Here is a 12,887-nt window from a genome sequence, read left to right on the forward strand (position 1 = left end):
AATGACACTTGTTCAGAAAAATGCATGTGTTTGTTTACAAAGTCTAAGTAGTAAAAAATGTCAGTGTGACTTACGGAAATGTTGAGTGTCACCAGTCCTTTTCCCCAGACCTATTATCGAAATGCAGAGCATTTTCTTCTACCGCATGCTGGGAGACAGATTGAAACAATTGTGTCGTCATTCCAATGAAAACATCCTCATTTCTTTCCTCATATGGAGTTTGGAGAAACCCAACTGTCTGCTCTCTCGAAACCTGTACCTGGATTGCTTTGGAATGCCTGGCAGAAATTGGGGTTACCGTGTACCACGGTCATCGACTTCACCTGCTCCTCAGTCCCACCAAGCTGTGGCACGATTCCCAGGGTCGGGGGTCCCAGCATATGTCCCTAACCAGCCCTCGCTCAAACACCAAGCCACTCCCCTTCCTTCTCAATCATAGTGGGACACCTGGTTACCTATTTCACACAGGAGATGGCAGCCAACATACACCCTTCGCCGCGAGCTACCAGACCCGCACACCTCCTTGTATTTCCTTCCATTCCTTCCTCTTTCCCTCCATTGCCCTTCCAAGGCCAAGTTCTCCATCTGTGCACGAGCCCCATGGCACCCCCCTTCTCTGAGCTCTCCCTCTATTGTGATTTCTTTCTTTCTTCTCTTTTTTTCTTTTCTTTCTTTCTTTCTTTCTTTCAACAGGGTCTCGCTCTGTCACCCAGGCTGCAGTGCAGTGACATGATCATGGATCATTGCAGCCTCAAACTCCTGTCCTCAAGCAATCCTCCTGCCTCAGCCTCCTGAGTAGCTGGGACTACAGGCGTGAGCCACTGCGCCCTGCTGTGATCTCTTTCTTATTCTTGTGTCTTCAACATCTCTCTCTCCTGCTGCCTTTGACCTTCGACCCATTAGTTCCTCCAGCCACCTCCCAGCTCCTTCCTTCACAGCTGGGCAGAGTCATCCGTGGCAGCCACTGCTGTCACTTCCTGTTGTCCACTCCCTTTTTTCTTCTGGAAATAAACCCTGCTGGGTTTGGCTGCCCACACGATGATGACTATATGGCCAGCCTCTCACCAGCAGGTGATGCCGTGACACTGAGCTCCCAGGACGTGTCTGTCAAATTTGTTACTTGCCCTTGGCTTCCTTCCCCTTTCTGAGGACTGGAATGTGGGCACGAGGGCGTGAGCTGGCTTTGACCATGTAGATGAAGACAGCACCCTGGGGACAGCAGAGCAGCTTGCGGGTGCCGGGTTGCAGGTTGACCTCCTGCAACAGAACTGCCCCCACACAGCCCACCTGATGTGCGCCTAAGCTTGTACAGGAGGGAGAAATAAACCTTCCATCTCATCTAAGTCCCTGTCATTTGATCTACATGGAAACAGCCCAACTAACATCTTAGTTAAAATATTGTCTGGTGGAAATGTAAATTAATACAGCCATTATGGAAAAACAGTAGAGAGGTTCCTCAAGAAATTGAAATTGAGGCTGGGCATGGTGGCTCATACCTATAATCCCAGCACTTTGGGAGGCCGAGGTGGGAGGATCACTTGAAGCCAGGAGTTCAAGGCCAGCCTGAGCACCATATTGAGACCCTCATCTCTACAGAAAATAAAACGTTAGCCACATCTGTAGTCCTGGCTACTTGGGAGGCTCAGGTGGGAGGATCACTTGAACCCAGCAGTTGGAGGCTGGAGTGAGCTATGCTCGAGCCACTGCACTGCAGCCTGGGGGAGAGTGAGACCCTGTCTTAAAAAAAATTGCTGCATACCATAAATATGTACAATTTAAATTGGACAAATAAATAATTTTTTAAAGGGTGATGTCTGTCCTCAATCTCTACCTGTCACTTCCACTTACCCCTCGACCCTCTGCCGTCGGGCTTTCCCACCGCCGGGCCGAGTTGCTCCTGCCCAGGTCCACAGAGGAGACCCCATCAGCAGCCCCGACTGGAGCTAATTCGCCCTTGAGTTCCCAGCAGGGTCTGCCCCTGCCACCCAGCACGTCCCTGTGGTTGTCACACCCGTGGGTCCCATCTCCTGGACTCTCCGGCCCTCCTCCGGCCCCGGTGCTGCCACCTCGTCATTTTGTCACCACACCACACACCTGCGCAGGGGGTTGTATCTGCTCCCACGTGTTCAACCAGCAGAGAAATGGCTCTGGCCAATTTAAGCTGAAATGGAACTTATTAGAAGGACGTGGAGTAGCTCATAGAACCAAAGTGAAAGCCGAAGAGCCAGACCTAGAACAGGACGGGATAGAGCTCCCAGGTTCATGCTAACAATGTCATCTGGCTGCCCTTCTGGGGTGACTCAGCCCGGCCACCGTCAAGTTTGGTGTAATTCTGCCCCCAAAGATGCCAATTGCAGGGAGAGAGCCTTTGATGGATCAGACCTGAGTCACCCTGTCGTTGGCAGGGCAGGAGAAACATTTTAACCCACAGTTTTATCAAGAGTGTCCAATAGGAGGGGTAGATTCCCAAACCAGTATTGGTGCCCTGCAGCCATTCCATCCCAGCCTTGCTGCCCAGCAACCATGTGCCCCCTTTATATAGAAATAATTTCAGAACCGCCCCAAGTAAAATACAGCTATTACATATGGAAACCTCCAAAACCTCATACGCAAATGCATCCTGTGTCAAGTCCAGGATCTGGACTTGGATCCTGGACTAGGATCCAGGATCCTCTAGTTCTAGTATAATCCCATCTCCATAGGAGGCAGACCATACATGAAAGGTAAATTTAGCCACAGCAAACACATATGATATGCAACAGCGAAGTAAAGAAAGGGAAGGAGGAGATAAATCCGTCATAACCAAGCACGTGCGCACGGTGCGTGCGTGCGCATGCACACACACACACACACACACACACACACACACACACACACTTCTGTCCTTCCCCTGGAGCCCTGCTGCTGGTCCAGGTTCTACGCTGGTTGAGGCGACTCAGACTTTTATCCCAGGAGATCTGAGTGTGGTCGTGTTGTCCTTCTAGAAGGACACAGTTGTTGCCACTACTGGGCACTCCAGGAACAATGCTTCCAAACTACACGTCAGAGGCCCCTGGAAATGACGGAGATTAGAGAGAAATTTTGACTATTAAGAAAGAGACCAAAGGCTGAACGTCAAAATTAATGATAATGTCAAAATCAAAGTTATAAAACTCTTTAAAAATGAAATAGTAAAAACGTGTAATGTGGAAAGGGAGCATTTTGTTACGGTTGAGAGGATGGGCGGCAGTGGGGCCTCCCCCGGTGAGAAGCTGGGGCTGCAGGTGGCCTGTGCGGGCGGCGGGCGGCGCCACAGGGTTTGCCTCTGGGCAGCGCAGTGCGTGGGGGGCCTCAGGAGAGTCCCAGGTCCAGACTCGGTCCATATGTCCCCATCACGTGGCAGCACCCTTATCTCCCTCGGTAGACTCAACCATTTCAGCAACATTATAAACCACTCTAGGTGGTTAAAAATAGCCTGGCAGGAGCCCCATGTAGAACATGATTGAGTCCCTGGAGACTGAAAGCTCTAAACCAGAAGGACCTATAGGAGAAGGGATAGAAAGAAAACATCTTAAAAGCGAGCCATTGTGTATAATCAAAACAGGCCTCAGGCCCCCTCTGCCCAGGGCCCCTAGCCCAAGTCTTTCAGCCACAGGGAGCAGGACACTGGGCCTGGACATGTGGGTGGAGGCTGCGTGTCCCACCTCCCACGGGTGGCTGCCGCCTGCAAGCTCTTGACTCCCCCCGATGACTTAAGCGAGCTCTCAGAAGCCATTTCAGCGTCTGTGCTAGTCAGGGTTCTCCAAGAAACAGGCCGTGTGTGTGTGTGTGTGTGTGTGTGTGTGTGTGTGTGTGTGTAAGGAACTGGCTCACGTGGCTGTGGAGGCTGACAAGTCCCGAGACCTGCAGGCAGCGAGCCGGGGGTGCCGTGGTCCAGTCCGAGGCTGGAGGCCCGAGAACCCAGAGGGCCGTAGTGCAGCTGCAGTCTGAAAGCCGGCGGGCTCCAGAACAGGAGGAGCCAATACTTCAGTTCAAGTCTGAAGGCAGGAAAGACAGAGGTCTCAGCGCAAGGCAGTCAGGCAGGAGGAGTCCCCCCTTACTCATGGGAGCGCCAGCCTTTGTCATGCTGCTACATGATGGGGACATAAGGACCTGAGTCTGGAGCCTGGGGACTCTCCTGAGGCATCCCTTACACTGCTTCAGGCCTTCAACTGATTGGATGGGGCCCCCCCACACTGGGGAGGGCCACCTGCTTTACTCAGTCAACCGGTTCAAATGTAACCTCATCCAAACACACCCCCCCACACACCCAGAAGCATGTTTGGTCAAATATCTGGGCACCCATGGCACAGTCAAGTTGACCCACAAAATGAACAAATCATCACAGCATCCTATAAAGCCAGTGCATCTGCGGGCTGGACTGTGCAGTAGGAGCAGTGACCGCCCACGGCGTGAGGCTGGACCTTCCGTGCTGAGAGTCAAAGCCACTGCAGTGTAGTCTGGCCCAGCTGAAGCACCTTCTCTGGCTCTTGGCCCTCTCCAAGCTGGTGGCTTTTGTGGTCACCTGGTAAATTGCCCAGAACAGGTCATTCGAGTGTAGCATATGTGGCCTCCAAACCAAGCAACCTCCCAAACAGGTGCCTCTTTCTTACAAATGGCGGAGGGGACCCACCGTGTCTTCCACCATCAGACACTCATGTTTCTTACCAAGTTATCTGTGATACTTGCTACCTCCTACAGGTACCGTTTACACTGGGAGATTTGGGGTTACTGCTGTTTACCTCTCACCCCGCAAATCGCCGATGAGTTCGAGATCAGTAGCGCTTTGTAACACAGGATACGAGATTCAGGACGCCTGCATTACCAGCCATATCATCAGAAGAGAAAAAATGGAAAATGCATTGTGAGCAAGAAGAAAAATCAGCTTAGTTATTTTATAGTCACAGACTTAACATACATAGGCTTTGTGTCTATGGGCCTGTTGAGAAACTTAGTATTTTGTCCCACTGACTTTAGTTAATGAGGGTAATGAGCTTGGAAACGGAAAAGAATTACTGCCTGGGCAACTCTTCCAGGTTCCCGGTTTCTTTTCATCTGGTCTATTTCCTGGTGGCAATAACATTTGTTTACCTTGAAAATGAGAGAAGACACTTTTATGGCACTATGTCTCCATGGTGCGTTGGAGCCTCGCTCACGAAGCTCCGCACATCCCCTTCCTGGGAGGTGCTGGGAAGGCGGCGAAAGCGGCTGACCCCAAACAGAGACAAGGGAAAACCAGATTTATTCCCATCCTGCTTGTTCTCCAGAACACGCCTTTAATCAGAATGCAAACAGGACAGCCTCAGAAGGGAAGCGTTTCTGCCACATTGAATATTTTGTCTGGGTTTTGAGCTTAGGAGTTTGGGAACATTAACTCCTGTGACGCTATTCTAGCAGTTCTGGCATTTCTCAATTTCAAATTTTTAAGCTATGAATTTTTTAATATTTCTCCTTTCTTGAAATAATCAACTTTTTTTTTGATACAGGGTCTCAGTCTATTGCCAGGCTGGAGTGTGGTGGTGTCATCATAGCTCACTGCAGCCTCCAATTCCTAGGCTCAAGTGATCCTCCTGCCTCAGCCTCCTGAGTAGCTAGAGCTACAGGTACGTGCCACCACACCGGCTAATTAAAAACAAATTTTGTTGTTGTAGAGATGGGGTCTCGCTATTGCCCAAGCTGGTCTCAAACTCCTGGCGATCCTCCCACCTTGGCCTCCCGAAGTGCTGGGATTACAGGTGTGAGCCACCACGCCTGGCCTATAATCAACTTTTCATGAATGATCATATGTTAAACATTTTTCAGTGTTCACAAGGAGACTCTTTGTATTGTAGGAAACAAACAAAAAATGTTCTCAAAGGAGAATGGGAAACAAAACTTCAAATATTGGCTCCGTTTTGAAAACTCTTGTACTAACATCACAAAACCATCAGTTGACCCCCTTCTCAAGAGAAACAAATGTCAGCAACAGTATCCTCAACTGTCACCTGCCTGGGGCAAGTGGCAACTGTCCTGGTTGGCTTGTGATTTTACAAAACGGTTGTCATGGGAAGGAAGAGTCAGTTTTCATGAGTATCTTTTTAAAGATTGTAAAAAGCCCCAAAACATCTATTAAGTTTTCTGCTTAATTTTTTTTTTAAAAAAATCTGTGATGGTAAGATACAAGCTCCTCTAGAAGTCCAAGGAACTCTGCTTTCTAAAATAGTTTATATCTGAGGCCACAGATATAGTTGCTGCAAAAAACATCAGAGAGTGTCCAGCAGATGTAAATTTTAAGCGGTAGCCAGCAGCAGACATTTGTTAAGCGGGGGACATGCCACCCCTTTTTAGGGAATGAAGTGGAAATTCCCTCCCTCCTAGCTAGAAATTCTGGCACCCGGACCGCACACTCTCACAGCAACGCACTATAATTCTTCTCATTTTGGGCTTCTTTCTCATTTTAGGAAAAAAGTTAAGGAAGACAAGAAAGGATCAAAAAGAAAGCCCATGTCTTTCCTCTGATTAGTTGGCGGCGATTTGAGAAGAGCGTTCTTCCTGAAGAAGAAAAGCTGCGGCAGGTTGCAGGAGCAGAACGCGCAGCCAACAGGGTCGCCCGCTCTGTCCTCGGAACGGGGAACAGAAACGCCCCATCACAGCGCAGTGGGAGGCGCTGGTGGACATTAAGGGGGCACTACATGTAGCTTTGCTTTAAAATCTACTGAAATATTTTTAAAGCCTTTTAATGTGACAAATTTCAAGCATATAAAAATGAGTGTCGTAATTCTCCATCTTCCCGTCCCGGCTTCAAAAATACCCTACCCGTCCTCCCATTACTGTGAAGCAAATCCCAGGTGTTATTTCATCAGTATATTTTTCATGATGTATCTCTAAAAGGTAAGGAACAAACAAACATCATCGCACCAAAAGCGTAACAGGAATTCCCTCTGTCGTTGGGGCTCATTTTAAGCAGGATTTGCAGATTAGGTTCGGGCGCTGCAATTGGTCTCTTAAAAATGAGTGGGCTTTTAGGGGATGGTGGGGAGTAGGGGGTGCTCGTGTGAAAACCCTCTGTGAAAGCAGGAGCCTGGTTCTCTGCATGGATTCTTGGGTGAATGGATCAGAGGTTAGACGGCTCTTGGGCTTGGAAGTGGCAGAGAAGGTGGCTTTAGCAGGTCCCAGGTCTCTCCTGGACAAAGTGGAACAGTCGTCAACACCAGGTCCTGACAGCCTCTTCGCGGGCAAGGGTGGAGACAAGGAATGGGGATCTGACGCCAGCACAGACCCAGACCCCCGAGCCCTGTCACCATGCAAGGAACAGCATGGCACCTGCCCATCCTACTTCCCAGGGCACTGCCTCACAGGAGTGATGGAGAGCTTGGTGCCAGGAGTGGCAGGGGCTACCTCCTTGGAGCCCTTGACCTGGGCCAGCATGGCCATTGTGGTCTAAAGGTCACAGGTATCTTGCACCTCGTTTTCTGGTCAGCCAGGTCTTCTTCACAGGAGTAATATCCAGAACTGCGTCTTCAGGCGATGGCCAGGAAGCAGCAGTGACCTCAGACCCCTGCACAGGCAGAAGACACTTTCTCCTTCATGCCCTCAATCTCCATACTCCTGACCTGGTGGCCCGCCCTGGTGCTGGCCTCCAAAACCCCACGGCCCCTGGGCCCTCTGACACCTGCTGTAGCACCGGCCTCCCCTGCCTGCTTGGGGTCTTCTTGGAAAAGAAGCTGAACGCACTGTTGAAAGTTCTACTCAGTTATGGTTCGATGAGTAATTCCAGGACCTGTTACTTTTCCTTAACTTACGGTGTTGTGTGGTGGCTCCAGGCCAGGGGAAGCTCCCCAGATCCCACCTTGTGTGACCCTAGAGAAGCTGATTAGCCTCCTTGGGCCTCAGCTTCCCCATCCGTTGGAGGGGGTTGGGGAGGATGGGATGAGCAGTGCATGCCGAGTACCTGGTCCCAACAGGACCGCAGGCCAGTGCTGTGGCCCGCAGGGCCCCTCACCCCTTACGTTCTGCGGAAACACGCTCGTTGACTTTTCTGGAAGACTTGCATGGCCAAGCCTGTCCGCTAGATCTGCCCGTCCTCCCCTGTTCCTGTCTCAGTTGCCAACACCCCAAAATCCGTTAGCTTCAGTTCTCTCTCTCTTCCCTCTTTGTTACAATGGCCTCTCACTGATGTCTCTGTCTTTAGCCCTTTTTTCCTCAACAATCCCCTCTCCATGTTGTCCCCTCCTCCTCTGAGACCACCCAACCTCTGTCAGCACCCTTGTCCCCTCAGCACCAGTCACTCTTGGCCACAGCTCCCACCTTCTTGATCTGGAAGTCTCTTGTGTGTTTTTCCCACCTGTGAATTATCTTATGTACGTAAGTGCTGCGCCTCCTCCCGCTCCATGACAGCACTTTCCCAGGGTTGGGGTCCTGCTCAAGGAATTTATGCTCTATTGGGGTGGCCATGGGTGGTGGTGGGGAGTTGGCGATAAACAAATACATGTACAAGATAATCTCAGAGTGGTAAACGCTGCAAAGGCAAAAACAGGGTAGTGTGACAGTGATGGGGGGTCGGGAGACATTGCCGTAAATGTCTTGCATTTCTGCGAGTCTTGGAAACAGAGGCAGGAAGGGCCTTTGCCTGGATTCTCTTTTTAGCGTTGGAGACAGAGATAGTGTCCCCCTCTGGAGCACAGAGCAGAGTTGCTCACTGTCCGGCATAGTAAAGATAATGGCCCCTCTGCAAAGGTGGGGCAGTTGGCTTGCAGCCCGTTATAAATGAGGCAAGTTCCCTAAACTCAGGCTTCCTCAGTGACACAAACCCACTGAGTGTGCACATCCACCTGGACTGCTCTGGGCCACCCACAGGGGACTCGGGGAGCAGGGGAACTAATGCAATGCGAAGCTCACACTACCCGCTGTGCTGTGAGTGATAAAGCCCTTTGTCTCTGGTCCCCGCATCTCATCCCTCCTGCCAGCATCCGTGGAACTCTGGCCGGCTACCTGTTAGCTTATAAGTAGGGTCAAATCTCAGATCCCTCACAGTCCCAAGCTGGAGCCCGGTGAGTGAGGGGACTTCATTCATTCATTCCACATGCATTTGTTATGCTCCTGCCATGTGTCTGGCACTGTTTTAGGTTCTTGGGATACACAGCCATAGAAGAAAACATACAAACGTCCTTGACCTCATGAAACTTACGCTTTATTGCAAAGGAAGACAAACAACAAACTATCTAAATAATATAACGTGTAGATACACGATCTGATACTCTATGGCATAACATAATATTTGATATGCCATCAATGAGATGGAGCGAAGGTAGCAAGGAGGGGCCCAGGGATTGCTGAGGTAGGGAAAGGGTTTATAATTTTAGATGGATGTGAAATCAGATTAGCTCAGATTTTGTCTGGTTTTGTTGTCTAAGGGAGGGAGTTGAGACTTAAGTGTAAGGGGAAATCACTGAAGGGTATAAACAGGGGAACGATCCTGATTTGCTTTTTCGAGGTCACCTGCTGTGGTGAGGGGACAGATTGTGGTGGGAACACGGAGGGAGGGCCCGTGGGGGCCATTGCCGTAGGGAAGAGAGGTGCTGGAGGGGGTGGTGGAGGGAGTGCGGAGGAGCGCCCTCTTTCAGGAGGGGAAGGAGGGGCGATGAATACACCTCGGGAATAGGACTGGGAGGGGTTTTTGAGGGATCGGTTGTGGAATGTTAGGGAGAGAGAAGGATGGGGATGAGGCTTGGATTCCAGCTGTGAACCACTGGGCAGGTGTTGGTGCCATTTCCTGAGGTGGGGGAGGCTGGGCATGGAGCACATCTGCCGGAGCCTGACCCTGTTCTTGGTTTATAGAGTCCAATCAATAAATGGCAGACCCCATGATTACAGACTCATCACCTGCCTGCGTACGGGCCCTTCCTGCTCCCTGGCGGAGCAGCGCTTCTCTGTGCCGTGTCCAGTTCCCACATACGTGAGTGTGTGCGTCTGCATATGCAGAAGTGACGGTCACGACGTTTGATAACGTCATTGTAATAGAAATCTAGAAATCACACTATGAAACATATCGTATATAGATCTTATAAAATACAAAAACATTTTATGAAATATATAAAATATGGCTTTTCGTTGTCTAAATTATATATTTTTATAGAATTGTTTACAGAGTGATAAGTTGGAGCATAATTCATTCATTGAATCACTGCTCTAAATCACTTGTTATCTTTAGAAATTGTAGGTATAGTTTTTGTTTGTTGGGCAGGGGTACCAATGGCTATATAACCACGCTAGTAGGTCTCAGCTGTGAGCTGACATAGGGAATAACATTGTCAGGAAAAATTGTGAGAAACTGTGAAATGGACCAAAAAAAAGGGTATTAGGTGTCCCCACTTTTTCTGACTTATAGGCACCTTTGTTTTCAGCTATTTCACAGCTATAAATTGTAGAGACTGACAGTAATACAATCTATCCTTACCCATGGAAACGCAAATGAATTTTGTCCAATGGAGATGATATTGACAATTGCCCTGGGGATACTGACCTGTTGCTTTGCAAATTTATTAGAATTTATTTTGGCACTCCTGATTTTCTATATGTGTGTTCTCTGAATTCTCCTTGGAGCACATCTTATTGGCTCCTTCAACAATTAATGAGTTAAAGAAAATCTTTGACATGCATTCATTTAATATTATATGTTATATGATTTTGTCATTGATAAAAAAATTATTTTTTAACATTAAATTCCTCCAGGGACCTCACCATTAATAGTTATTAGGTCGGCTACAGTCTCCGTAACTGGAGACTTTCTCTGAGCATCACCTGTGTTGCTCAAGATGACGAATCCTCTTTCATTTCTACTGAACTAACACAATTACATTAAAAATGTTTCTAGCTATTTTTATACTTCCTGAGATTAAAACATTTAATATTTGTATTATCAGTGAAGTCATAAAAATTATTGACTGAGATATATTTAACTAATTGGCTTCATTTTATTAATTTTTTTCATCTTTAATCCACAGACTCTATAAACCTCACTTGCCCATGTTTCAGGATTCAATAAATTGGATTTCATTGGCTTATTCAAGGAAAAAAAAGGGATTCAATAAATTGGAATAACTTAAACGTTTTAAAATGTTTTCATATTCTGTCCTTAAATAGCAAATACATTTCATACAACTTATTCAACAATCTAATAGTTTTAATCTTGAAATTGATAAAGTTTTTCAAATTGCTATAGATCATTTTCTTGTTTCTATAATATCTTTCTTTTCTTGTTTGTAGACTTATTTTAGTTTCATACATTCAAGCACTTCACCATTCATTGTGTTAATGTCAGCTTTAATAGCTGAACATTTCTTTTTTGTAAAGCTAAGAAAAAATATTGAGGTCTCTTTTATAATATCATTTATTAAAGTCAAACACCTAAACCAGTTTTCACTTTCCAAATTGTTTACTTCCATTTCTCAATTTATTCAGATTAACATTCAAAGCCTGCTTTCATTTCCAGTAGATCCAAATATTCTCCCAATTTTTTTGGGGGGGGGGTAAATTGTAATTTTTTTATTGGAAAACAAATATACAACTTGGAATGGATTTGAGGCAAATTGTGCCATAAGCAGATTTTCTTTAAGTGGCTAAAACAAAGTTTAAAAAGCAAGTAACAATAAAATGTTTCTGGTACAGGACCAGCAGTACAAAAAAATAGTGTACGAGTACCTGGATAAAATACACCCGTTTTGCAATAGTGCAACTTTTAAGAACATATTATTGACTGTCCATAGTCCACGCAGAGTTACAACTCCACACTTCAACAACAACATGCTGACAGTTCCTAAAGAAAACTACTTTAAAAAAGGCATAACCCACATGTTCCCTCATTTGACCAACTCCATCTAAGTTAAGATGTGCAGAAGGGCTTAGATATATCCAGAGTAAGCCACATGCAACATGTTACTTGATCAATTTTCTAAAATAAGGTTTCAGGACAATAACAGTTAAGGGAAGAAAACATGGAGGAATGAAGTCCTAATTACTATACATGCATATTTTTTTGACAGTAGGGAGAAACCTTTTACAGATAAGCTACAAACAAAGAAAAGGCAAATAAACAATTTTGTACAAGAAATTTAACACATTCTGTACAATGTCTTCACTTTGCTGTCATCATTTGTACAAACTCTTCATAGTTTACTTGACCATCACCATCGATATCTGCTTCCCTGATCACTTCATCAACCTCTTCATCTGTTAACTTCTCTCCAAGGTTTGTCATCACATGACGAAGCTCTGCTGCACTAACATAGCCATTACCATCCTTATCAAACACACGGAATGCTTCTCTAATTTCTTCTTCGCTGTCTGTGTCTTTCATTTTTCTTGCCATCATGGTAAGAAATTCAGGGAAGTCAATTGTGCCGTTATCATCAGCATCTACTTCATTGATCATGTCCTGTAACTCTGCTTCTGTGGGATTCTGCCCAAGAGACCTCATTACAGTTCCCAATTCCTTTGTTGTTATAGTTGCATCACCATCCTTGTCAAATAGTGAAAAAACTTATTTGAATTCTGCAATCGGCTCTTCAGTCAGTTGGTCAGCCATGCTGCAAGCGCTACTAGTTTCCGAGACGCAACCACACAACCACTCGGCTCGCTCGCTCCACTCAGACTAAAATCTCTCCCAATTTTTATTATTTCAATTCTTATCTTTTTAGATACATTATTTAATTCTCTTTGGTAGTCACTTGATATCTGGTAGGAAACATTTAAAGTGATGTACTTGGTGTATTCATCCCAAACAATTGTATTCATTGTATTCATCCCAAACAATCGAAAACCTTCTGACTATTCAACAACAGTTTCCTCATGTGTTTCTAAAAAATGGACTATAGGAGACAAAATCAATATAT

At 46.7% G+C, this 12,887-nt stretch overlaps 1 pseudogene across 1 annotated transcript; it reads right to left on the reverse strand.

The window, feature by feature from the left end:
* Positions 1–11,523: 11,523 nt before the first annotated feature.
* On the reverse strand, positions 11,524–12,650 carry LOC105824940 (annotated as a pseudogene). Its single transcript, XR_001138235.1, has one exon. The product of XR_001138235.1 is annotated as a calmodulin pseudogene (transcript).
* Between the last annotated feature and the right edge of the window lie 237 nt (positions 12,651–12,887).

The sequence above is a fragment of the Propithecus coquereli genome, unplaced genomic scaffold (assembly GCF_000956105.1).
Source record: "Propithecus coquereli isolate 6110/MARCELLA unplaced genomic scaffold, Pcoq_1.0 Scaffold77, whole genome shotgun sequence".
NCBI classification, from domain to species: Eukaryota; Metazoa; Chordata; class Mammalia; order Primates; family Indriidae; genus Propithecus; species Propithecus coquereli.